Source organism: Scyliorhinus canicula, chromosome 1 (genome assembly GCF_902713615.1).
Source record: "Scyliorhinus canicula chromosome 1, sScyCan1.1, whole genome shotgun sequence".
Classification (NCBI taxonomy): domain Eukaryota; kingdom Metazoa; phylum Chordata; class Chondrichthyes; order Carcharhiniformes; family Scyliorhinidae; genus Scyliorhinus; species Scyliorhinus canicula.
In genome coordinates, this window is record NC_052146.1 from 233,992,733 (window position 1) to 234,020,317 (window position 27,585).

Below are 27,585 nucleotides of genomic sequence, written 5' to 3' on the forward strand. Positions count from 1 at the left end.
CACCTGACAAATATTTGTGTCATCTATAAACTTACTGACCCTACTCCCCACATTGTCATCTATGTCATTTATATAAATGACAAACAATAGGGGGCTCAGCACAGATCCCTGTGGTACACTACTGGACACTGGCTTCCAGTCACTAAAGCAGTCATGTGCCATCACCCTCTGTCTCCTACAGCTAAGCCAATTTTGAATCCACCTCATCAAGTTACCCTGGATTCCATCTGCATTTGCCGTCTTTATAAGACTCCCATGTGGGACCTTGTAAAAGTCTTTGCTGAAATCCATGTAAACTACATTAACTACACTACCCTCAACTACACACCTGGTGACCATGTTGAAAAAAAACAATCAAATTTGTTCGGCAAGTCCTCCCTCTGACAAAGCCATGCTGACTATTCCTGATCAAACCTGCCTCTCCAAATGGAGATAGATCCTCCCTTTCAGAATTTTCTCCAATAGTTTTCCTACTACTGACGTGAGACTCCGGTCAGTGGTAAGGAATGGCTGCTGCATTTAATGCCTTGGAGACATGCAGGGGTGATACACCACTTGTTGTGTGTGCAGAAGCTTTAAAATGTCCACTCCCATGCTTACAGAATGTAGCCTCAGTTCAATCACTCTCTAATAACCACATCCACAGCTAACTAATCATTGTGAGCAGTCAACATTCAACAGACATACATAGTACAACACCGAACAACTGTACACTGCAAGGGTGACAACAGTCAGTTCAGCATTCCGGAGGTTGTGCTCATATGAGTAGAAAATATGAATAAAAAGCGGAAATGCTGAAAATACTCAGCATCTCAGATAGCGTCTGTAGAGAGAGAATAAGGATAACATTTCAGGTCAATGACCTGCCATTAGAATTGGTAAACAGTGTCTCGTGACCAGCGCCGAGAAACACCATGCTATCTATTAGGATGCTATTTCAATTCGGGGTCTCAAAGGGGAACATCCCGCTGACGCCGCACTTATATCTCGTTTCCTGCACTGAGTGGCTCCGCTCGCCAGAACTCCTCAGTGCAGGAAGAGATCGGGATGCCATTTTTAAATTACGTCCTCATCTCCCGTATAAAAGCGTCCTCGGGCCCCCCATATCGCACTTCACATGGGTAGGGCACCCGCAGGCCCACTCCCTGGCGTGGGGAAAAATGGCACTCTGGCAGTGCCACTGCCAGCTGGTAATGCCAGCCAGGCACCTTGACAGTGTCAGGCTCGCACCCAGGTGGCACTGCCAGGGTTCCAAGGTGGCAGTACCAATATGCCCAGATGGCACAAGAAGTGCCAGGGTGCTACCCTGCCCAGAGGGCAAGCACCTGGGGCTTCAAATCCCCTGGGAGACTCCTGCAAATTCCATTCCATCGGGGGCGGCATAGTGGCACAGCTGGTTAGCACTGCTGCCTCACAGCTCCAGGATCCCGGGTTCAATTCCGGCCTCGGGTGACTGTGTGGAGTTTGCATTTTCTCCCCATGGCTGAGTGGGTTTCCTCTGGGTGCCCCGGTTTCCTCCCACAGTCCAAAGATGTTAGGTTAGGTGGATTGGCATGCTGAACTGTTCCAAAGAGGTTAGGTTGGGTTACTGGGATAGGGTGGAGGCCTGGGTGTAAGTAGGGTGCTCTTTTCAAGGGCCGGTGCAGACTCGATGGGCTGAATGATCTCCTTCTGCACTGGAAATTCTATGATTCCATGGTCCCGTTTGTGGAGACCAGTCGAGGTGTCCAAGGTGAAGAGGTTAGATTCCAATGCCTCTGGTAGATCAGGGGTGTGTATATTAAAATGAGACAAGCAGTCTTGCTCTAATATGCAGAAATAGTGACCCTGTTCACAATGGGTGGGATTCTGACGTGACATACCACGAGATGGGACGCTATTTCAATTATCTCACAGAGCAGGCTCTAAGGGCCAAAAGGCCTCCTGCTGCTCCTATCTTCTATGTATCTTCTATGAGATCGTGTTAGATTTCACGAGGCATGGCGAGTTGGGTAGATCCCGGAAGAGAGATCTCCCGGCATCTACTGACCATGCCACACTGCCTTTCAGGCATAACGCGGCCGGTAGATTGCGCCCATTGTTAAAGTTTGTCAATGTCATTTAAATTACATTATTAAGCTTAAGAGAAACAGGTGATGGGCCCGAATTGTCTTTCAGCACATATAGATAGGGCTAGCCGAAATACTGGGTTGAGTGGGAGGAGATTTGTGAGACTGAATAAGTCAATAAACTTTCTCTGTTACAAAAAGGTCTGTGTCGTGATTTCAGTTTCGCCAACTGGCTTGGCTCTTATTAACAGAGGACACATGATCATGAGCAGCAAATAACAGTATATTAAATTGAAAGATATATTAGTAAATCGCTATTTCAGCTAGTGGGAGTGCTTGGGGATTTGGGTGGTGAGAGGGAAGAATTTAAGAGGGCAGATGTTGTATCTCCCATGCTTACATGGGAAGGTACCATGATAAGGGCTGAGACTGTTGGGAGTAATTGAAAAGTGTAGCAGGGTATAGTGAAAGGAACAGTGCAATTGAAATGTTGAAACGGAAGAATATGGGAAGATGTTGGCTTCACGTTGGAGGCAATGGAAATGGCAGATGTTGGTCAGGTCAAAACTGAGGGCAAAGGGAATCTTATCACAGTTCAGAAGGGAAGAGGAGGTACAAGGGAAGAAATGTCTGAAACTGAACGGATAAGGTTGAGGGCTCTGATAGCCATAGAAGATAGAAATTGAAGTAAAAGGAGGACACTGAAGAAATAAAGCCTTTGTATAGATGGTGGTGTCATCAGAACATTTGCAAAAGAAGCAGAGAAACTGGGAGAATGAAATTGAGTCCTTACCAGGAGCAGGATACCAGGAAATGTAGATCTGGGAATCAGTGGATTTAGAATAGATAGTGGTGAATAGTGGGTGTATGATAGATATTGGCTGAGACAGATTGGGTGATTGCTTTACTGATTGCATCTTTTTAAAAATTAATTTTTATGGTATGTGGGCTTCGCTGGCTAGGCCAGCATTTGTTGCCCATCCCTAATGGTCAGTCTCCAAGAATGATCTCGAGCTGGTTGTTTATCATTAGAATTCCCGACCTCAATCCCATTCTATCCTCTGTGTCCTCATCTTTCTATACTCATCCAATGAAGATCAACAGAAAGTTGAGAAGCAACACCTCAACTTTTGATGAGGCAGCCTTCTGGAGTCAACATTGAATTCAGCAATTTCAGATTATAAACTCTGCTCCCATTTTTTTGTTAGATAACAGCTGATTGTAACATTTCTGCTATTGCCATTTACATCTCCTTCTTCAGAGCTATATTTTGTTCCTTCACTTTCTCCATTACCATCTCTTTTTTCCTTGCAGCATCATCTCCTTTGTCATGCACTCATTCCTAACTTCCGCCATATCTGAAATATTTCCATTCTTTTGCATCCTACACCCCCACTCAACATTTTTCCGCCTCTATAATTGCTTACACCTAATTTCATCTCTAGCTTTTGTCAATTCTGATGCAAGGTCAATGACCAGGAGCATTGTCCTTGATTATCTGGTGGGCTTGGGAGAGGGGCGCTGGCGGGGGGAGGAATGGTGTAGTTAGCCCCAATCCCTGACCTTGGGTTTGCGGGCTTGAGGGGCAGTGTGCAGGGGTGGGGGTGGTGTCTTTGGGTGAGGTAGAGTTCCACTAGCAGGGATAGGATAGCTTGGTGGACTGGGAGGAAGCACTCCTGATCATTTGGACCCACAAGCAGTGCTGCAAAAGCACTTTGCTTTTTCCCGAAGCTGTCCTTACCTTCACTGAATGGATTAAATGTGAGGTCCCAGTCTTATTATAATACTTCATTTGATAAACCTCATTTAGAGTTAGTTAGCTGCCTGAATCCTTTCTGTAGAGTCAAAAGTTAAGGCAACAATTATGTTAATGATGAATTAAACATGACATCAGGGTCAGATGACCAAGAAAATCTAAGAAAACAGGTTGGCCTGGATTTTCACTGAGTCAATTGAAAGTCCAACATAGTGACATTGAATGCAGGGATCAGATCCTGATTCTAATTTCTTGCTGCTCAGCCAAGCCTCATTCTCTGCACTTCGCTATGAAATGAAAATCACTTATTGTCACAAGTAGGCTTCAAATGAAGTTACTGTGAAAAGCCCCTAGTTGCCACATTCCGGCACCTGTTCGGGAAGGCTGGTACGGGAATTGAACCGTGCTGCTGGCCTGCCTTGGTCTGCTTTAAAAGCCAGCTCTTTAACCCTGTGCAGCTATTACAATATGAGAACACCTGCTCCCCAGAGTAAAATTGTTCAATTGACAGCTCAGGTGCTTTCAAAGTGTTTGTGGTTTATGATTTTTGAACTCCAAAGGGCCTGGATGATTGACACTTGTATTAACTGCTCCAGACTTTTCTTTCAAGCATAGGGGAAAGTGATCAAAGGATGACATTTTTTCAAAGCGTTTTGTTATGCATCCCATTTTATACTGTGGTATTCATTGGTTCCAGAAATACACAGTGTGTCATTGGGCTTGGAATTGACAGGCCGAGCTTAGGGAACATGAAGGGAACATAGTGTGTGACTGAACAGGCAGAGCCTGGCATGGGTGGTATGAGCTCACATAGGGGGAAGATCAGGGCATGAGATGGCATGGGTGGGACATCAAGAGTATTTGAAGCATGAAGTGTGTGTGAGGAATGAGAACAGGAGGGTGTTTGACTTTTTTTCACTGGGATAAAGCCCAATGGCACTGAAATGGGCATCTTAGACATTCCATCTCAGTACCACCAGCCCCTATGGCTGCCCTCTCACACACACACTTCTTTCCAGGTTGGCTGTCCTGACTCCAGCCCCCAGAGGGTCCCCAGCTATGTAAACCCCGCGTTGGCTGGAATTTTCCTCCGAGACAGGTGGGCTGATTGGGGAATTTTTTTGGCTCCCCGCACCCACCTCAAGAATGAAAATCCAGGCCTCTGTTTCCAAAGAACTATATACTATGGGCGGCACAGTGGCACACAGTGGTTAGCATTGCTGCCGCACAACACCAGGGACCCAGACTCGAATCTGATCTTGAGTGACTGTCTTTGTGGTATTTACACATTCTCTTGTGTCTGCGTGGGTTATCTCTGTGGACTCCGGTTTCCTCCCACAGTCCAAAGATGTGCAAATCAGGTGGATTGGTCTTGCTGAATTGCCCATGAGAGTCCAAAAGGTTAGGTGAGGTTACGGGGATGGGGTGGGGTTGTGGACCTAGGTTAGGTGCTCTTTCAGAGGGTCAGTGCAGACTCAATGGGCCGAATTGCCTCTTTCAGCACTGTAGGGATTCTATAATTCTATTATACTTACCATGAGGCCTTTGTAAACAGTATAAATAAATATTTTAAGAAAAACAAAACACTGACTATCTCCAAGCCACTCACTGAGTAAGTGAAGCCTCATCAAAACCTGTGCCACAATGTTCAAGTGAGAATTGGGAAGGTTCGAGGCAGGTTTGAGATTTAAACATTTTAAAATTTTCACGTGACCCCCAACCCATCCTTTTTTTGAGGATTGAAGTTACCCACCACCAATAACTATGTTTCTCCGCAGGTGTTGCCTGATCTGCTAATTATCTCCAGAATTTTTGTTTTTTATTTCCTGGGCGCAATTCTCCATTTTGGAGAAATTGGACATGTTTCTCCGTCCCGCTGCGCCAGATTTCTGTAGTGGGACGTCGTCAGGATTCTGCATTTCACCGGCTGGCGAATAGGGTTTCCCATTGTGGGGCAGCCCCATGACGTCAGGAAAACCCTTGGCTGCCGGAAAAACGGAGAATCCCGACGGCGGAGAATTCCCGTAGGAGCTGAACTGAACCTGATTTACGCTCCCACTGGGAGTGAAAATGAGGAAATGAGTCTTCTTTGAATATTTATAAAAAAGGGCAGCAGGGTAGCATGGTGGTTAGCATAAATGCTTCACAGCTCCAGGGTCCCAGGTTCGATTCCCGGCTGGGTCACTGTCTGTGTGGAGTCTACACGTCCTCCCCCTGTGTGTGTGGGTTTCCTCCGGGGTGCTCCGGTTTCCTCCCACAGTCCAAAGATGTGCGGGATAGGTGGATTGGCCATGCTAAATTGCCCATAGTGTCCTAATAAAAGTAAGGTTAAGGGGGGGTTGTTGGGTTACGGGTATAGGGCGGAAACGTGGGTTTGAGTAGGGTGATCATGGCTCAGCACAACATTGAGGGCCGAAGGGCCTGTTCTGTGCTGTACTGTTCTATGTTCTATGTTCTATGATTCCCAATCCTTCGCCATGCAAATTTATGCACGGCAAGGATTGCAAGGGATTCCCTAGGGAATCCCGCTATTGAGCCACCATTTTGAACAGGCGGTCTGACAACGAGGTCTCTCGGCTGGCCACCCCTACCACATCGTAATTCAGCCCCCCCCCCCAAACCACATCGTAATTCAGCCCCCCCCCCCCAACCACATCTCATTTCAGCCCCACACTATCCCTCACCCTCCCACCCAGTCCCCCTACACTGGATCTTAATGACCCATGCGCATCCCCTCGCTTGCACGGAGCACGAACCACGATCCTGATGCCAGCAGGGAGTTGGAGCATAAACTGTCAACTGCCGATTTAAATCTTCAACAAATTTTGAAGAGCAGTAGCTCATCCTTTAAACTTAAGTCAGTGTCATACATTCAACAATATTTTTAAACGTGATTCCCTCTGAAAGTGCAAAAATGAAGTGTAACTTCAATAGTTTTTGGAAAGAAGTTTAACAACACCTAAAAGAAACTGCTAATTAAAATCTCTGTAAATATTATTAGATTGGTAACATTTCACAATCAGAGTTATTTCAGTTTTATTTGCATACAGCTTTTTGTGCTTACTGCTTTTGTTTATAGCACCCCCTAATTATATTACATAATGCAGTCAAAATATTTCAATGCAAAATTGGCTACTCCTCCATAAGCTCAGTGGCTTCATAAACACAGAGGGGGAAGATTTTCTAAGTTAGCTGCAAAAATATCTTCCTCTCAAATAGTGAGTTTTACAGTACACGGAAGTATTTTAATAGGACTTGAAGCTTTCAAAGGAACCTGAGGTACTTAATTAACATTGCTAATGTTTCTGGAAAGGGTAACAACTTCATGGGAGTGTGCTTGGCAGACCTCTTCTGTATATTTTCAAATACATGGCATCCTATTCCTTATGATCTTATAATGATGCTAAATTAATTGAATGTGCTGTCATACTATCGTAGGCCTTCAATTATGTAAAAAGCTGAGGAACAGGACTAATATATACAACCTGTTCCGCCTGCCTCTCCTTACCCGCTGTAAAGTTACAGGCCAGCGATGACTGTAGAAAAACTCAACTTAATTTTACCTCTTATATTACACCTCCTACTCCCCAAAGCTTCTCCCAAGCCCGGCCCACACTTGGACCGTGGAATTTATGTCCCAGAGGCTCGTGGCTGAAGGGGGTGGCTCAGTCCCCTCATCTCAGGGGATCATACTCAGGTGAGGCCACAGGCACTCTGAGGTTGCACACCCCGTGGTCTCTGGTCGGGTTATAACACCCACCCATTTAAGTCACAGCGCTGGTTCTTTTCCTGCCCACCTCACCATGGATAGAATTAACAGCAGGTACAATATCCAGCTGCCATTATACTCTGCAAACCTCCCGCTTACCCATTATCTCACTACGTGTGTGGAAAATTAGACTGGAATGCTGCATGTGAGGGGGATTGGTTGTGAGGGTGAGGGGGAGTGTGGGAGGGTGAATGGGTTGGAGGCTGAGGGACAGTATAGTTGGGACTGGGTATGAGGGTGAAAGGAGTGTGTGGTGAATTTTTAACTGCTACCATTCACCATTGTATTACATTACATTGTATTATGTTGATGCCCTTGTGGGCTCCGCCTATGGCTCCGCCCCCCTTGGGGGAGGTATATAAATCTGCAGCCTGTAGGCGGCACTCAGTACAGAGCAGTCGCAGGCAGGCACAGTTCTAGCTGATTAAAACCCCTGTTCACTTCAACTCTCCGTCTCGTGTGAATTGATTGTCGCATCAATTAAATCAGCTACAGTATTGCTATGGAAGCAGCCCTCAAACCTGATCGACTGGAACTTGACCCACAGGCAGCTGAAGCCAAACAAATTTTTTCGCACTGGCTCCGCTGTTTTGAGGCTTACCTCGCCGCCTCCTCCTCGCCCACCGTTACCGAGGAACAGAAACTGAGTCTTCTCCACACCCGGATGAGACACAGAATCTCCGTGCAGATCGAGGAAGCGACCACGTACGCAGACGCGGTCGCGATCCTGAAAAGGCAGTATGTGAGGCCGGTGAACTAAGTGTTCACGTGGCATCTCCTCACCACTCATCGTCAATGCCCCGGGGAATCGCTGGAGGAATACCTACGCGGCCTAAAGGTACTCGCAAGAAACTGCAACTACAAGGATGTCACGGCCTCGCAGCACATGGAACTCGCCAGCCGGGAAACCTATGTGGCTAGAGTCCGGACCAACTCCGTCAGACAGCGCTTGCTCGAAAAGGGCGCCCCCAATCTAGAAGAGATGGTAAAACTATCCACCTCCTTAGAAGTAGTGTTTCAGAGCCTCAATGCTTTCCTCTCCGACTACGCGATCCCCTCGTGGACACCCAATCAGAGGGTGCCCTAGGCCTGTGCAGCGCAGCTGCCCGCCCAACCTGGGGAGCTGCCCTGCTATTTCTGCGGCCAGAACCAGCACCTCAGGCAGCGTTGCCCGACTGTAGCGACTGCGGCAAGAAGGGTCACTTTGTCAAAGTCTGCCTGGCCAGATCCAAATCTTCTAAATCACAGGCCTGACTTTCAGACTCACAGGCCCGCAGACCCCGCAGCATAGCTGCGTATCTGCTGGTACCGCCCCCTTCGGACGCATCATCAGCCTCGTGCTGTCCGTGGTGGCAGCCATCTTTAACCCTACCCAACACATGCGACACATGGGGGCCGCCATCTTGGCCACCAACTTCAAAGCCACCCGACACGTGCGACCGACGGGGGCCGCCACCTTGGCTGACATCTCCAACGCCGCCTGACACGTGCGACCGACGGGGGCAGCCATCTTGGGACCACCCCACCACCTCCGACCACGTCGGCGACCCGCAGCTCGTGCTGTCACCATCAACCAGTCATGGCCCAAGCACCACAGGAACTCGGCCCTGCCTGTTTGACTCTGGGAGCACGGAGAGCTTTGTACATCCAGACACAGTAAGGCGCTGTTCTCTCCAAATTTCCCCCGCATCCCAAACGATCTCCCTCACTTCCGGATCATATTCGGTGCAGATCCGGGGGTACTGTGTCGCGAACCTCGCGATATAGGGCGCCGAGTACGTCAATTTCAAACTATATGTCCTCCCCGACCTCTGCGCTCCCCTCCTGTTGGGACTGGACTTCCAGTGCAACCTCAGGAGCCTGACCCTGAAGTTCGGCGGGCCCTTACCCCCTCTCACTGCATGTAGCCTCGCGACTCTTAAGGTCGCTCCTCTCCCGCTCTTTGCGAACCTCACCGCCGACTGTAAACCCGTCGCCACTAGGAACAGGCGTACAGTGCCCAGGACAGGACTTTTATCAAGTCAGAGGTCCAGTGGTTCTTAAGGGAGGGGTTCATCGAGGCCAGTAATAGCCCCTGGAGGGCTCAAGTGGCAGTCGTCAGGACCGGGGAAAAGAACCAGATGGTTGTAGACGACAGCCAAACCATAAACCGGTACACGCAACTCGATGCGTACCCCTTCCCGGATAACGGACATGGTGAATCAGATTGCACCTTACCGGGTGTCCTCCATGGTAGATCTGAAGTCCGCATACCACCAGCTCCCAATCTGCCCGGCAGATCGCCACTACACGGCCTTTGAGGCAGACGGTCAACTCTTCCACTTCCTCCGGCTCCCCTTTGGCATCACCAATGGGGTCTCGGTCTTCCAAAGAGCCATGGACCGAATGGTGGATCAGTGCGGGCTGCGGGCCACTTTTCCGTACTTGGACAATGTCATGATCTGCGGCCACGATCAGCAGGACCACGACGCCAACCTTCAGAAGTTTCTCCAAACCACCCAAGCCCTCTATCTCACCTATAACAAGGAGAAATGTGTTTTCCGCACAACCCGACTGGACATCCTCGGCTATGTCATGGAAAACGGAGTCCTAGTGCCCGACCCCAACTGCATGTGCCCCCTCCTGGAACTCCCTCTCCCCCACTGCCCCAAGATCCTGAAGAGGTGCCTTGGGTTCTTTTCCTATTACGCCCGGTGGGTCCCCAACTATGCGGACAAACCCCGCCTACTGATCAAAGCTACCATCTTCCCCCTGATGGCTGAGACCCGCTAGGCCTTCATCCGCATCAAGGCAGATATTGCCAAAGCCGCGATGCGCGCGGTGGACGAGTCCATCCCCTTCCAGGTGGAGAGCGATGCGTCAGAGGTCGCCCTGGTCGCTACCCTTAACCAGGCAGGCAGGCCCGTAGCTTTTTTTTTCCCGTACCCTCAATGCCTCCAAGATTCGACACGCCTCAGTCGAAAAAGAAGCTCAAGCCATTGTGGAGCTGTGCGGCATTGGAGGCACTACCTTGCTGGTAGGAGGTTCACCCTCGTCACTGACCAACGGTCGGTAGCCTTCATGTTCATCAATACACAGCGGGGCAAGATCAGAAACGGAAAAATCTTGAGGTGGAGGATCGAACTCTCCACCTTTAACTACAATATTGTATATCGTCCAGGGAAGCTTAACGAGACCCCAGATGCCCTGTCCCATCCACAATGACCTCTGTTACCCAGGGTCACCCGGCTTCTCCACTTCATCAAGGCCCGCACCCTGCCCTACTCCACCGAGGAGGTCAGGGCCATGACCAGGGACTGCCAAATCTGCGTGGAGTTAAGCCGCAATTCTATCGACCAGATAAGGTTCACCTGGTGAAGGCATCCCGGCCCTTTGAGCGCCTCAGCATCGATTTCATAGGGCCCCTCCCCTTCACTGACCACAACGCGTATTTTCTTAACGTCGTTGATGAGTACTCCCGTTTCCCCTTTGCAATCCCATGCCCCAACATGACCGCGGCCACTGTCATTAAGGCCCTGCGTAGTATCTTCACCTTGTTCGGTTTCCCCACTTACGTCCACAGTGACCGGAGCTCCTGCTCGGTAAGGACATGACCTCGAGCTGGACTACCAGTTACAATCCCCGGGGAAACGGACAGGTGGAGAGGGAGAATGCAATGGTATGGAAGGCCGTCCTTCTGGCCCTACAATCTAGGAATCTTCCAGTTTCCCACTGGCAGGAGGTCCTCCCCGACGCGCTCCACTCCATTAGGTCCCTCCTTTGCACAGCCACGAACGAGACCCATCATGACTGCCTATTTGTTTTCCCCAGGAAATCCACCTCCGGGGTCTCGTTTCCATCCTGGCCGACGTCACCGGGACCTGTCCTCCTCCGAAAACACATAAGAAGCCCTAAGTCCGACCCCCTGGTCAAGAGGGTCTAGCTCCTTCACGCCAACCCCCAGTATGCCTATGTGGTGTGCACCACGACAACCGACAAGATACAGTCTCCCTCCGGGACCTGGCACCCACTGGTTCCGCTGTGAACATCACCTGCACCCCCCCCCCCCGCCCCATCCTACGCCGAACACCGCCCCGCCCCGACATGGCCTACCCCCTTTCTGCCATTGATGACCTCTAGAGAGAAAGATCCAGAAGACACGCTCCCGGAGTCAACACCCGTGCCTGCAGCGAAACCAGAGCTCAGGCGATTGTAGCGGATGGTCAAGGCGCCAGACAGACTCGATCTGTGAGCCCACTTCACCCCTGATGGACTTCAGTTTTTAACAGGGGTTGAATGTGCTGAATGTTTAACTGCTACCATTCACCATTGTATTACATTACATTACATTGTATTATGTTGGTGCCTCTCGAGGGAGGTATATAGATCTGCAGCCTGTAGGCGGAAATCAGTACAGAGCATTCGAAGGCAGGCACAGTTCTAGCTGATTAAAACCACTGTTCACTCAACTCTCCGTCGCGTGTGAATTGATGGTCGTATCAGAGTGTGGGGTGTGACTGGGTGGGTGGGTGAGGGACAGTGTGGGAGGGGGACTGGGTGGGCGGGTGAGCAAGGGTATGGGGTGTGACTGGGTGGGTGGGTGAGGGACAGTGTGGGGGGGACTGGGTGGGCGGGTGAGCAATGGTATGGGGTGTGACTGGGTGGGAGGGTGAGGGACAGTGTGAGGGTGGATAAGTCAGAGGGTGATGGGGTTTGTGGGAGCGTACTGGGATAGAAGGTGAGGGAGATTGTCAGGTGTGACTGGGTAGGAGGGTGAGGGACAGTTTGAGGGGTACTGGGCTCGAGGGAAGGGGAGAATGTTGGGGGACTGAGCTGGAGGGTGAGTGTTGGAGGGAACTTGGCTTGAAGGTGAGGAAGAGTGTGGGGGATATTGGGTGGAAGGTTGAGGGAGAGTTTTGAATTATTTATTAATTGTTACTGGATGTGTGCTTCACTAGCTAGGGCAGTATTTGCTACCCATCCCTAATTGACCTTGAGAAGGTGGTAACGGGCTGCCTTCTTGAATCACTGCAGTCCATTTGGTGTAGGTACATGCTATTAGGGAGGGAGTTCCAGGATTTCAACCCAGTGATAGTGAAGGAATGGCTTTATATTTCCAAGTACAGATCAGGAGTGACTTGGAGAGGAACTTCAAGGTGGTGGTGTCCACAGGTATCTAGATGGTAGTGGTCATTGGTTTGGAAGGTGCTGCCGAAGGAGCCTTGGTAAGTTCTTATAATCCATCTTGTAGATGGTAAACGCTGCTGCTACTGTGCACCGGTGGTAGAGGGAGTTTGTGGGAGGAGTTCCAGTCCTGGTTTTCGGCCTGGCTGGTGTTGAGCTTTTCAAGTGTTGTTTGAGCTTCATTCAGCCAGGCAAGTGAGGATTATTCCATCACACTCCTGACTTGTGCCTTGTAAGTGGTGGACAGGCTTTAGAGAGCCAGGACGTGAGTTACTCACCAAAGGATTGTGAGCACCTGACCTGCTCTTGTAGCCACAGTATTTATATGGCTTGTCCAGTTCAGTTTGTGGTCAATGGTAACCCCCAGGACGTTGATAGTGGGGGTTTCAGTGATGTAATGCCATTGAAGGTCAAGGGGCGATGCCTGGAACTAATGTGGCTTGAAGATGCTTACCACTTGTCAGCCCAATTGCGGATATTGTCCAGTGAGGGGGTGTGGCTGGGTGGGAGGGTGAGGGAGAATGTGGGGGTGTGGCTGGAGGTGAGACAGTGTGGGGCTGGGTGGGAGGGTGAGGGAGAATGTGGGGCTGGGTGGGAGAGTCAGGGAGAGTGTGGGGCTGGGTGGGAGGGTGAGGGAGAGTGTGGGGCTGGGTCGGAGGGTGAGGGAATGTGCGGAGGGACTGGGTGGGAGGGTGAGGCAGAGTGTGGGGCTGGGTGGGAGGGTGAGGGAGAGTGTGGGGCTGGGTGGGAGGGTGAGGGATAGTGTGGGGCTGGGTCGGAGGGTGAGGGACAGTGTGGGGCTGGGTGGGCGGGTGAGGGAGCATGTGGGGCTGGGCTTGAGGGTGCGGGACTGTGCGGTGGGGCTGGGTAAGAGGGTGAGAGAGAGAGTGGGGCTGGGCTGGAGAGTGAGGGAGAGAGTGAGGCTGGGTGGGAGGGTGAGAGAGAGAGTGGAGCTGGGTCGGAGGGTGAGGGAGAGAGTGGGGCTGGGTGGGCGGGTGAGGGAGCGTGTGGGGCTGGGCTTGAGGGTGAGGGACTGTGCGGTGGGGCTGGGTAAGAGGGTGAGAGAGAGAGTGGGGCTGGGTGGGAGGGTGAGGGAGAGAGTGGGGCTCGGTGGGAGGGTGAGGGAGAGAGTGGTGGGGCTGGGCTGGAGAGTGAGGGAGAGTGTGGGGCCTGGTGGGAGGGTGAGGGAGAGTGTGGGGCTGGGTGGGAGGGTGAGGGAGAGTGTGGGGCTGGGTGGGAGGGTGAGGGAGAGTGTGGGGCTGGGTGGGAGGGTGAGGGAGAGTGTGGGGCTGGATAGGGGGGTTAAGGAGAGAGTGGGGCTGGGTGGGAGGGTGAGGGAGAGTGTGGGGCTGGGTGGGAGGGTGAGGGAGAGTGTGGGGCTGGGTCGGAGGGTGAGGGAGAGTGTGGGGCTGGATCGGAGGGTGAGGGAGAATGTGGGGTTTGGTGGGAGGGTGGGGGAGAGTGTGGGGCTGGGTGGGAGGGTGAGGGAGAGTGTGGGGCTGGATGGGAGGGTTAGGGAGAGAGTGGGGCTGGGTGGGAGGGTGAGGGAGTGTGTGGGGCTGGGCTGGAGAGTGAGGGAGAGTGTGGGGCTGGGTGGGAGGGTGAGGGAGAGAGTGGGGCTGGGTGGGAGGGTGAGGGAGAGTGTGGGGCTGGATGGGAGGGTTAGGGAGAGAGTGGGGCTGGGTGGGAGGGTGAGGGAGAGTGTGGGGCTGGGCTGGAGAGTGAGGGAGAGTGTGGGGCTGGGTGGGAGGGTGAGGGAGAGTGTGGGGCTGGGTGGGAGGGTGAGGGAGAGAGTGGGGCTGGGTGGAAGGGTAAGGGAGAGAGTGGGGCTGGGTCGGAAGGTGAGGGAGAGTGTGGGGCTGGGTGGGAGGGTGAGGGAGAGCGTGGGGCTGGGTGGGAGTGTGAGGGAGAGTGTGGGGCTGGGTCAGAGGGTGAGGGAGAGTGTGGGGCTGGGTGGGAGGGTGAGGGAGAGTGTGGGGCTGGGTCGGAGGGTGAGGGAGTGTGTGGGGCTGGGTCGGAGGGTGAGGGAGAGCGTGGGGCTGGGTCGGAGGGTGAGGGAGTGTGCGGAGGGACTGGGTGGGAGGGTGAGGCAGAGTGTGGGGCTGGGCTGGAGAGTGAGGGAGAGTGAGGCTGGGTGGGAGGGTGAGAGAGAGAGTGGAGCTGGGTCGGAGGGTGAGGGAGAGAGTGGGGCTGGGTGGAAGGGTGAGGGAGTGTGTGGTGGGGCTGGGCTGGAGAGTGAGGGATAGTGTGGGGCCTGGTGGGCGGGTGAGGGAGCGTGTGAGACTGGGCTTGAGGGTGAGGGACTGTGCGGTGGGGCTGGGTGGGAGGGTGAGGGAGAGTGTGGGGCTGGGTGGGCGGGTGAGGGAGCATGTGGGGCTGGGCTTGAGGGTGAGGGACTGTGCGGTGGGGCTGGGTGGGAGTGTGAGGGAGAGAGTAGGGCTGGGTGGGAGGGTGAGGGAGAGAGTGGGGCTCGGTGGGCGGGTGAGGGAGTGTGCGGTGGGGCTGGGCTGGAGAGTGAGGGAGAGTGTGGGGCCTGGTGGGAGGGTGAGGGAGAGCGTGGGGCTGGGTCGGAGGGTGAGGGAGCGTGTGGGGCTGGGCTGGAGGGTCAGGGAGTGTGCAGTGGGGTTTGGTGGGAGGGTGAGAGAGAGTGTTGGGCTGGGTCGGAGGGTGAGGGAGAGAGTGGGGCTGGGTGGGCGGGTGAGGGAGCGTGTGGGGCTGGGCTTGAGGGTGAGGGACTGTGCGGTGGGGCTGGGTAAGAGGGTGAGAGAGAGAGTGGGGCTGGGTGGGAGGGTGAGGGAGAGAGTGGGGCTCGGTGGGAGGGTGAGGGAGAGAGTGGTGGGGCTGGGCTGGAGAGTGAGGGAGAGTGTGGGGCCTGGTGGGAGGGTGAGGGAGAGTGTGGGGCTGGGTGGGAGGGTGAGGGAGAGTGTGGGGCTGGGTGGGAGGGTGAGGGAGAGTGTGGGGCTGGGTAGGGGGGTTAAGGAGAGAGTGGGGCTGGGTGGGAGGGTGAGGGAGAGTGTGGGGCTGGGTGGGAGGGTGAGGGAGAGTGTGGGGCTGGGTCGGAGGGTGAGGGAGAGTGTGGGGCTGGATCGGAGGGTGAGGGAGAATGTGGGGTTTGGTGGGAGGGTGGGGGAGAGTGTGGGGCTGGGTGGGAGGGTGAGGGAGAGAGTGGGGCTGGGTGGAAGGGTAAGGGAGAGAGTGGGGCTGGGTCGGAAGGTGAGGGAGAGTGTGGGGCTGGGTGGGAGGGTGAGGGAGAGCGTGGGGCTGGGTGGGAGGGTGAGGGAGAGCGTGGGGCTGGGTCGGAGGGTGAGGGAGTGTGCGGAGGGACTGGGTGGGAGGGTGAGGCAGAGTGTGGGGCTGGGCTGGAGAGTGAGGGAGAGTGAGGCTGGGTGGGAGGGTGAGAGAGAGAGTGGAGCTGGGTCGGAGGGTGAGGGAGAGAGTGGGGCTGGGTGGAAGGGTGAGGGAGTGTGTGGTGGGGCTGGGCTGGAGAGTGAGGGATAGTGTGGGGCCTGGTGGGCGGGTGAGGGAGTGTGTGAGACTGGGCTTGAGGGTGAGGGACTGTGCGGTGGGGCTGGGTGGGAGGGTGAGGGAGAGTGTGGGGCTGGGTGGGCGGGTGAGGGAGCATGTGGGCTGGGCTTGAGGGTGAGGGACTGTGCGGTGGGGCTGGGTGGGAGTGTGAGGGAGAGAGTAGGGCTGGGTGGGAGGGTGAGGGAGAGAGTGGGGCTCGGTGGGCGGGTGAGGGAGTGTGCGGTGGGGCTGGGCTGGAGAGTGAGGGAGAGTGTGGGGCCTGGTGGGAGGGTGAGGGAGAGCGTGGGGCTGGGTCGGAGGGTGAGGGAGCGTGTGGGGCTGGGCTGGAGGGTCAGGGAGTGTGCAGTGGGGTTTGGTGGGAGGGTGAGAGAGAGTGTTGGGCTGGGTCGGAGGGTGAGGGAGAATGTGGGGCTGGGTGGGTGGGTGAGGGAGAGAGTGGGTCTGGGTGGGAGGGTAATGATAGTGTGGGGCTGGGTGGGAGGGTGAGGGAGAGTGTGGGATTTGGTGGGTGGGTGAGGGAGAGAGTGGGTCTGGGTGGGATGGTGAGGGATAGTGTGGGGCTGGGTGGGAGGGTGTGGGAGAGTGTGGGATTTGGTGGGAGGGTGAGGGAGAGTGTGGGGCTGGGTGGGAGGGTGTGGGAGAGTGTGGGATTTGGTGGGTGGGTGAGGGAGAGAGTGGGTCTGGGTGGGAGGGTGAGGGATAGTGTGGGGCTGGGTGGGAGGGTGTGGGAGAGTGTGGGATTTGGTGGGAGGGTGAGGGAGAGTGTGGGGCTGGGCTGGAGGGTCAGGGAGTGTGCGGTGGGGTTTGGTGGGAGGGTGAGAGAGAGTGCTGGGCTGGGCCGGAGGGTGAGGGAGAGTGTGGGGCTGGGTGGGTGGGTGAGGGAGAGAGTGGGTCTGGGTGGGAGGGTGAGGGATAGTGTGGGGCTGGGTGGGAGGGTGTGGTAGAGTGTGGGATTTGGTGGGTGAGGGAGAAAGTGGGTCTGGGTGGGAGGGTGAGGGATAGTGTGGGGCTGGGTGGGAGGGTGAGGGAGAGTGTGGGATTTGGTGGGTGGGTGAGGGAGAGTGAGGGGCTGGTGGGAGGGTGAGGGACAGCAAAGAACAGATCCAAGGTACAATGCTAATGACACACTTCAGTTTTTAGTTCAGATTTTGTATGTGATGCTGGATTTACCTGCTTTGGTTTGACAGGATCAGTATCTTCGAAAGGTTTGTTTTCATCTCATCTTCCAGATTACTCCTTACAAATCCTAGACTGCCTGATGAGACCATCAATTCACGCAACACGTGGTTAGAAGTGAACAGTGGTTTTAATCGTCTTACAACAGAGCCTGCCTGTGACGAGATGAACTCTAGATGAACTGGCAGGCAGGCTCCGACTGCCAAACTTTATACAACCAGTGGGGGGAGGAGTCATGGGCGGAGCCAAGGGTGGAGCCCAGTACAAACTTCCGTACATTCCCAGTACACCTCCCCCTAGGGGCAGAGCCGCGCAACTGCTCGTGTGCCGAGCTTACAGAGGCATGGTACAACATGTGTGATAACAGTGTGAATCATGCTATTATGATTCACCACACTGCCGTGATGTGATTGTGCTTTGAAAGCAATCCTTTCTAAATTCCCATTCCTACCAAATTCAAATCACAGCAATCCTTTAGGTTCCCTGTGGTCACATGATCTTTGCCACTGGATTTTCCACTTTGTGCTGCACCTGTGGAATCAAATAGACATTTGGCATCGAATGCTGTTCATTAATCAGCGTACTTTTTGTTTCCAAAACGCTGACAGCTTCACATGGAGATAATCCCACCAAACCAATGAGCAGAAGCTTGAAGAATTGTGGTGGGCTCAGGAATATTTTCCATCCATTACTATAAGAGACTGCTAACGGGCAAACCAGCCAGACTTTTCAATGACTCTCCCTGGATCATACTGTCCCAGTGATTGAGGTTGAATCAACAGGCCAGGGGACAAGTCAGCCAGACAATGGTTTCCTCCAGTATGTTCAACAGTTAGGTTGGCAGCTTTGTAAAGTGGCAGCTTTGGCCTTGTTGAAGAAGTTTGTACCTGTGTGCGGACTGAAAACACATGCAAGGAAATTGATATGTAGATTACTTTTAAAGTCTAAATTAAACATTATGTTACCTTATTGATTTCATGCTGGTTGGGATTTATTGTTCCCACTTCTGTTTTTTTCTTTGTTTACCTCCTGGTTATGTGGGTTTTTTTTCGAATCCAATTTCATACATTAAGTGGATGCCGTCGGCACATTTGTTTTAAATGCAGCCATTTCTGGACAGTTCAATCACAGATGGTCCTCTTTTGGCCTGTGGCTTCTGCTATCTTGAATATATTCACGTCAATGGCATCTTGGCTTACACTAGTTGTAACAGAGAAATTATTTTCTGTACATAAATAATCTTAAAACTAGAGCAAGGTCACAGAGGAGAGCAATTAGGAAATACATTTTCACCAAAAGGATAATGGAAATCAGGGAATTTCTCCCTGAAAAGGCGGTGGACGATCGGCGAAATGAGATTTTCAGGACTAAGATTAATAGATTTTTGTTCGGTATATGGATCATAAACAGATACACAGGCTTCAGGTACTGATCAACCACGATCTAAATGAATGGTGGAACAGGCACACGGAGGAGTATAACTTAATCTTGGGTGGGATTCTCCGAACCCCCGCCGGGACGGAGAATTGCCAGGGGCCGGCGTGAATCCTGCCCTGGATTCTCCAGCGTCTGTCTTTCGGTGGGGGCGGGAATCCGCCGTGCAGCTCAGGTGCCGTTGGCAGTGGCCTCCCCGGCAATTCTCAGCCCCACGATGGGCCGAGTAGCCGCCTGTTTTCGGCCGGGTCCCGCCAGCGTATATTACACCAGGTCTGTACCAGCGGGGCCTGGCTTTGAGGGTGGCCTGCGGAGTCCTCGGGGGGGGGGGGGGGCATGGGGGGATCTGGCCCCAGGGGGGCCCCCACGGTGGCCTGGCCTGCGAGCGAGGCCCACCGATCTGCGTGCGGGCCTATGCCTTAGGGGCAGTCTTTCCCTCCGCGACGGTCGGTGTAACGGTCCGCCATGGCTGACGTGGAGAAGAATCCCCCTGCGTAGGATTTCGCCCCCTTCTGGGGAGCCCAACACCAGAGTGGTTCACGCAACTCTTCAGCGCCGGTACGGCCTGTCCCACCGGTTGGCGGAGAATCCAGCCCCAGGTTCCTAAATATTGCACTTATATTTATTTCCAATATCTACATTCACTGTAATGCAATAAATAGAGGCTCTCCGTCTCACATATTGCATCAGACAACAGTGTGCAAGAATATTCGTCATCACGCCAACTCCATCTACCTCAGTATGCAATGCACGCTTATTTTCTTTATTGGCCTATCTGTCAAGATATTTAACAAGTTGTCTAGATTTGTATTGGTTTTAGTCTGTCAGTGTTGTTAAAAAGCTGAATTTAGTGTGATTTATAGTGTTGATTTAGCACATCTTGCAACAAATCAGAATATGTTGCGTGACTGGTGTTAATTGGATGGGCTGCTCCCCACCCTAATAATTGGCTCAATTGGTCAAACAAACATAAAACAATTACCACCATGTTAAATCTACATCTGAATATATGAACTGGTAATAACATCACCCAGGTTAACTTTAAAGCTTGAACTGAGACTTCTTGCCTCATAATAATAATAATTGCTTATTGTCACAGTAGGCTTCAATGAAGTTACTGTGAAAAGCCCCTAGTCGCCACATTCCGGCGCCTGTTCGGGGAGGCCGGTACGGGAATTGAACCCGAGCTGTTGGCATTGTTCTGCATTACAAGCCCACTGTGCTAAAATAGTCAATGGGTGGAAAATTTGCCAGTCCTACAAAATAGGTTATGCAAGTCCAGAACGCCTGTGCACTTTTTCAGCATAACAACAAAGTGAGGATGGTATTGTGGCAATTTTCAGCCAGGAAATTCATGCGTCACTGATTTATGGTGAATCATTACACGTCATATTTTTCCACAATCAATCCTGCCACTTCTATACAACTACCTGTTGCTCATTAAACATAACTCCATCCCCATGTCAAAGTGCATCTTACACAGGGGAGGAGTGATGGTATTTGAAAAAATTTAGAGGACTCAATTCTTTTTTCCAATTCAGGGGCAATTTAACGTGGTACATCCACCTACCCTGCACATCTTTTTGGTTTGTGGGGGTGAGACCCACGCAGATACGGGAAGAATGTGCAAACTCCACATGGACAGTGACCCTAGCCCGGGATCGAACCTGGGTCATCAGTGCCTTGAGGCAGCAATGCTAACCACTGCACCACAGTGCCGCCGGCCTGATGGTATTGTCACTAGACTAGTAATCGAGTGACTCAGAGCAAGACCTTGAGACCGGGGTTCAAATCCCACCCTGGCCAAAGGTGAAATTTGAATTACATAAAAATCTGGAATTAAAAATTTGAATGATAGCTGATCTGGCCTACATGTGACTCCAGTTCCACAGCAGTGCGGTTGACTCTTAAATACCCACAGGCATGGGTGACTTCCAGTGACGGCGGGCGGGAGGCAGCCGCACGTTGGAGGGCTCCCATTCGGGAACGGCATTGTCGGGGGTTAACGCCCGGTCCTAGGGGCAGCAAAGGCAGTAAAAGCCGGGAGAAAGCACAGGGAAGGGATATGTCGAGGATCAGTAAAAAAACAGCTGTGAAAAAAGCTGTGAAAGTCCATCGGGGAGTGGAAAGGTCACCGTGGGGTCGGTAAAGAAAATGGAGGCTGGACCACCAGGGGAGGCCGCATTGCTTACAGCTGAAGCAATAACTACGGTGATGGCCGTGGAATTTGAAAGGCAGTTCACAAAACACATGGAGGCAATGAGGAAGGAGATGGGAGCGGTTTTGAAAGTGCTGGTGGAGGAGGCGATTAACCCGGTGAGGACAGCGGTGGCGAGCGCAGTGGCGGAGGTGCAGGAGCAAGGAGAGGTGCTGAAGGTAGTGGAAGAGACATTACTGCAGCACAGTGATCAACTTACCTTGATGGGGAAGGAGGTGATAGAGATCAACAAGGATCTGTGAGGCAAAATGGGAGACCTGAAAAACAGATCCAGGTGACAGAATCTGAGTATTGTGGGGCTGCCCGAAGGAGTGAAAGGACCGAGGCCAACTCAGTATTTTGCCACAATGGTGGCGAAACTATTGGGGGAGGGAGAGAATCCCCCCCCCCCCCCCCCCCCCCCCCCCCGATAGCAACTGGATCGGGCTCATCGGTCGTGCAGGCCTGTACCAAAGGCGAGTGAGCCGCCAAGAGTAGTGACTCTGTGCTTCCGTCGGTACAGTGTAAAGGAGGAGGTCCTGTGCTGGGCTAAGCAGAAGCGGGTGGTGCAGTGGGCTGGAGCTGGTATACGCGTATACAAGGACTTTCCGGTGGAGCTGGCAAGGAGGCGGGCTGCCTTCAACTGGGTGAAGAGGGCACTGTACATTAGCAAGGTGCAGAGTGGCATTGTATATCCAAGAAGCTGAGGGTGACCTACAAGTTCAAGGACTTTTATTTTGGGACGGCGGAAGCAGCGGAGGAGTTTGCAAAGGCAGAAGGACTGTGGCAGAATTGAGAAATGGTCATGTACCGATGTAGCCTCATGATTGCGTTTTTTCTTTTTGTTTCATTGCGTGCTGGTATAAGGGCTACAGGAGCCGATGTTGTGTATATTTGGGCAAGGGAAGAAATGGGACTTTCAGTCATAATGAGGGTTCTTTGGGGTGTGGGTGTGTACGCGGGGTTTGTGTGCTAAAGGGGACTTCTGGGTTTTCCTGGGGCCAGGCAAGGGGGAAAGAGGCCCAGGCGGGGGCCTCCACGCTGGCCGGTTTAATCCGGCCAGTGAACGGGGGTGAGGTAGGGGGGTGGGGCTACGGCCATCGGAGCCTGGCAGCACAGGGTCCGATGAGTCTAGCCGGGGTGGAAAGTTGGGGGGAAGGAACCGAGGTTGGGGGGAGGAGTTTTACAAGAGGAAGTGGAGGGGAGAAGTTGAGGGGGGGATTTACAACTCTTGGGTGTCATTTACAGTACTCTTTTGGAGGTTGGATGGCATTGAGTGTCGGGGATGGGGGGGGGGGGGGGGGGAATTCTATAGGTTTAATGGTGACCATGGGTGATTCTGGACTCCTTTTTCTTTTTCTCCTTTGTTTTCTTTCCACCGTGGGAAGGTTTGTTTTATTTGATGCATATATTGACAGGTGGGCCGTTGGTTGGGATGGTGGGAGGATGGGATCATTGTTGATGTTAAGGGTATTGACTTTGTATTTGTTACCGTTTACTGCTTGTTGGGGGGGGGGGGGGGGGGGGGGAGAGGGGAGGGTGTAAATTTTGAAGGAAAATGTGAATAAAAATATGTTTAAAAAAATACCTACAGGCATAAATGCTGGCCCAATGATACCCACAACCCATGAACAATAAAAAAATGGTTTTCTGCCCTAATATCAATAATGTTCAGGCACAGCAGCCCAAAGTCACCTGATATTGCCCTTACTCAGAAGTTACTGGCCTTGGAAAAGTCTCAAAATTTCTGGAATTTGTTAATTATATTTCTTTAATAATAATATTTATTATTATTGTCACAAGTAGGCTTACAGTAACACTGCCATGAAGTTACTGTGAAAAGTCCCTCGTCGCCACACTACGGCGCCTGTTCTGATACACTGAGGGAGAATTCAGAATGTCCAATTCACCGAATAAGCACGTCTTTTGAGACTTGTGGGAGGAAACTGGAGCACCCGGAAGAAACCCACGCAGATAGAGGGAGAACATACAGACGGCGCACAGACAGTGACCCAAGTCAGGGATCGACCCTGGGACGCTGGTGCTGTGAAGCAACAGTGTTAACCACTTAGAAAAAACAGACTCAGGTGCTGGCAAGCCAGCTTGTATTGGTACTGGTCTCCAGCCCTGATAAATGGGGATAAATGATGAACAGGAAGGGATTTAGCTGTAAAATGACCCAACAAAATATGGTGGTTGGTATGAAGGCTGTTTCACATGGGCAATTTGGTGATCACATGCAACATGGAAAAAGCCAAAAGAGAAAGTAAAGGTTAATTATGTTTAAAAAACAATTTTTTATTTCCAGCTGAACTATACTTAACTAATGTGCTGTCAGTAGCTATGGAACCCTGCAGCCCACTGCCCTGCCTCCAGCACTCCCACTCACTCCTGCCTGTCATACATTGAGACTTATTTTCCTGTGTTTCATTCTCAATTGTCTTATGTCAGTTTTTGCATTCTGGTGTAAACAAATAAGCTCAATTGGTAATTTCGGCATATGGTCCTGTCAGCCAAGTTGGCATAGGGACCAGCATAAATTTCATTGTAATTTCACTGTAAATGAGATCAAGGAAATTCCAGGCCATAGAAAAATATCAGGTAATTAAACTATAGTCATGGGAGTTTTGTATGACAACTAAAAATCCTGACTTATATTACTTACCCACAATCCTGAGCAGGAACAAGCTATTGTGACAACTGAGGTGGACTTAATAACTGAACAAGGACTGCAGGACCAAAGGTTTAACTAACAGATGAGAAAAATTCATGGCAATTAAAGAGAAGATTCATAATAATAGCAAGGGAGGAATTACTTGACCTCTGGAGTTTAGTTTCCCTGTTAAGAAATGATTGGTGATGCTGTATGTTTTTGTGGTTTACTTTATGGTACTGAGGATTATAAATTTACAGTCATGGACTGCATAATGCCGAGGTGCGGGGATTAAAATGTAGTCCTTTCACCTCTGGGATTTGGAATAGGATGAAAGTCCTTTCACTTTGATAGCTGTCCAAGGTGCTAAAGGAAATTAGTTTCGTCAGTCTTAATAGAATTCCCAGTGAACACGGGCCCACTGTGCAAAAATTCTACCTTCAGCAATTTATAGCTCATAACTAGCAGAGGAACACATGTCCACAAAAAATAGAGAAATCTGCTATTTGGCTCAAACTCAATGTAAACTTTTCAAAAACTGCAAATGATGTTGAAAGGGTTAAAGAAACACGTGTATAGATTTTCAAGCAGCAATATATGCATTAAAATGAATTAGAACTGTGCAGCGTGGTATCTGTTTGTGTTGGGAAATTATAATTTCAAAATAGCTGAGGGAATATTCTGCCTCATATTGTCCAAATTAGTCCATTTAAAGCAATTAAGCCTAAACTGTCCTAACAGACTGTAATCATTGTACCTCAGTAAAGCAGTGGATGAGACACGTGTAAAATATTACCTGAGTGGGAAGCTGTGTGCTGGAGTGGACCTGTACTGTCTCCAGAAGTGATATCACAAGGGAAAAGCAGGGGTCAAGTGGCAAATATGCAGAACTTGTTTCACTGCACTGAAGTAATAGAAGATTTATTACTTGCAGAATATTCAGATATTCCACGACTCTTGGCAAAGCACTGCACTTGGCTTTCGGTTAAACCTGAAAGGAGACACAGAAAAGTGGCAATTATAAATGCGTATGATTTGTGCTTCCTGACTGTAACAATGGCAACCTTTGTTATTCTGCAAAGCATTTGATATTAAGGAGAAACGCAGCATTAAACCTTCAGCTGCTCGGTCCAATCCCACAGCAATTAAATTGCTAACGTGCTGGGGTTATTCACCGGATCACTCCCCACCTCCAAACCTCCCCTTGTCCCAATACTCACAACAACCTCAGTACAACAGCTGATATGGTGGATTCTAGATAGCCAGCAAAATTTAACAATAACTTGCATTTTCATAGTGCCTTTAATATAGGAAGGTAATCAGGCAGAAATTGATGGGGTAAATTCTTCACCTGAGAATTGCAGCAAATCCAACCAGGTAAAAGATTTTCTGCTCAATTGAATTGATTTTGCGCATTTCATTTTACGACTTTACATTTATTAAATTATAAGCCGTCCGCTGACCCCCCCTCAACTCAAATTTGATCTTTTCCATCCGGAGAAAATCTTACAAGTTCCCCAGCCAGGCCCCCAGTCACGGTGGCATACCCAACCTCCAATTTAGTAAGATCCTTTGCCAGGCAATTAGAGAAGCGAAGGCCACAACATCGGCCCCCTTCCCTTCCAGCAGCTACGGCACTTCCGATACCCCAAAGATCGCCACCATTGGGTCCGGTCTGACCTCCACCCCCACGATCTTAGATAACGTCCAAAACACCACTTCTCAGTATCCCTCCAGCTTCTCGCAGCCCCACAACATGTGTGCATGATTCACCGGCCCTTGGTCACACTTCTTGCACCCCTTGGAAAAACCCACTTATCCTCGCCCGGGTCATATGTAACCTGTGTACCACCTTGAACTGAATCAAGCTAATCCTCGCACAGGAGGCAATTGCATTTACGATATGCATTGCCTTGCACCACAGTCCCAGCCTATTTTCTCCCAACTCCTCCCATTTGCCATTTGTTCTTGATCCTCACCACATGCACCCCCCCTCCCCGCCCTGCTCTCCCAACCACCTGTATATATTCCCAATCCTATCCTTCCTTAACTCATCCAAGAGCAGCAGTTGCTCCGATAAGGTGTATTCCGGCAACCTGGGAAATGTCCTCCACTGCTTCCGTGCAAGGTACCTCATCTGCATATATCTAAATTCACGCCCCCTCAGAAGGTCAATCCTCTCCCGCAACTCCTTTAGACCTGCCGGCTTTCCTTCCCAGCACAGGTTCCTCATCCTCACCAGCCCCTCCTCCCTCTACTTCCCATACATCTCATCCATCTCCCCCGCTTAAACCTACTTAAACCTATGGTTCCCTCACAGCGGTGTCAACACCAACATCCCCTCCAGCTTAAAGTGTCTCTGCAGCTGATTCCACACCCTGACCGCCGACTGTACCATCGGGCTCCCCCCGATACTTCCCCGGAGCTAGTGGCAGTGGAGCCGTCACCATAGTCCTCAGACTGCAACCCCTTCAGGACTCCTTCTTCATCCTGACACCTGCCCCCCAAGCCCTCCCCACCCCAATCATTGCCTCACCTTCTCCACATTTACTGCCCCTTAATAGTGCAGCAGGTTCAGGAGCACCTACCCCCCTTTATGTTTCTGCCTCTGGAGAAGGGCCCTCTTTACGCTTGCCACTTTCCCTGCCCATATAATCTCTGAAATCACTGTCTCCAATTTCCAGAAGAAGACCTTAGGGTGAAAGATCGAGAAGGTCTGGAAAGCAGACCTGAGGTAAACCGGTGCATCCTGAATCCGCAGGCCAAAGCCGACACTCAGCTGCACTCTTCCAGAAGGCTGGTGGAGACGAGATCGGGAGCCATTTTACCCAGGCACGTCAAGACTTCTTTTGGCATCATGAAAGTCTTTTTTGTGGTCATCCCGTTTCTGTACATGGGCATTCAGATGAACAAGAGCTTCGCCTCACTACCCGATGAGCACGACATCTTTGTCCCAATCGATGACAATGATGATGATTAACTGCTTAATCAGGAACCTTGGCAGCACATTCATCTTTACCACCTGCACCCTACCTGCCAGTAGGGGGTGTAATGTGTCCCATCTTTTAAATTCCCCCAAATTTCCTCCACCATCATTGTCAAATTCCACCTGTAGATCGTAGTCCATTCCCTCGTCACCTGAACCCCCAAATACCTGAAACTTTCCCTATTTACATTAAAGAATAATACCCCCAAGTTGGCCTCCCGCCCTGCTGCATTCACCGGAAACACCTCATCCTTTCCGACATTTAACTTGTACCCAGAGAAGGCACAAAACCACTCCAATATTCCCATGAGCCTAACCATACTCTCCAGCGGGTCTGACACAAACAACAACAAGTCGTCCACGTATAATAACACTCCATGGTCCCTGCCTGCTCCCCTCACAATCACCTGGCTCTGCATTGACCCCCGAGGAGCAATAGCCAAGGGTTCAATCGCCAGCACGAACAACAACGCAACAGCGAACATCCCTGTCTCGTTCTCCTGTGCTATCCAAAACTCTGTGAACTCATCTCATTTGTACGTACACTTGCCACCGGGGCTACGTATAACAGACGCACTCACTTCGGGCCAAATCCAGTCCTACCCTGGGTCTCAAATAAATACCTCCACTCCACCCGATCAAAAACATTCTCTGCATCCTTAGAGACAATAACCTCCAGCAACCACCCCTGACATACATCGTGGGTCATACCCACATTTAACAGCCTCCTGATGTTACTGGAGCGCTACCTGCCCTTTACAAACCCTGTTGGATCCTCAGCAACCACCCCTGGCATACATCGCTCCATCTTCCCCACCAACAGCTTAGCCAGCACTTTCACATCTAGGTTCAAGAACGAAATGGGCCTCCCCTTCTTT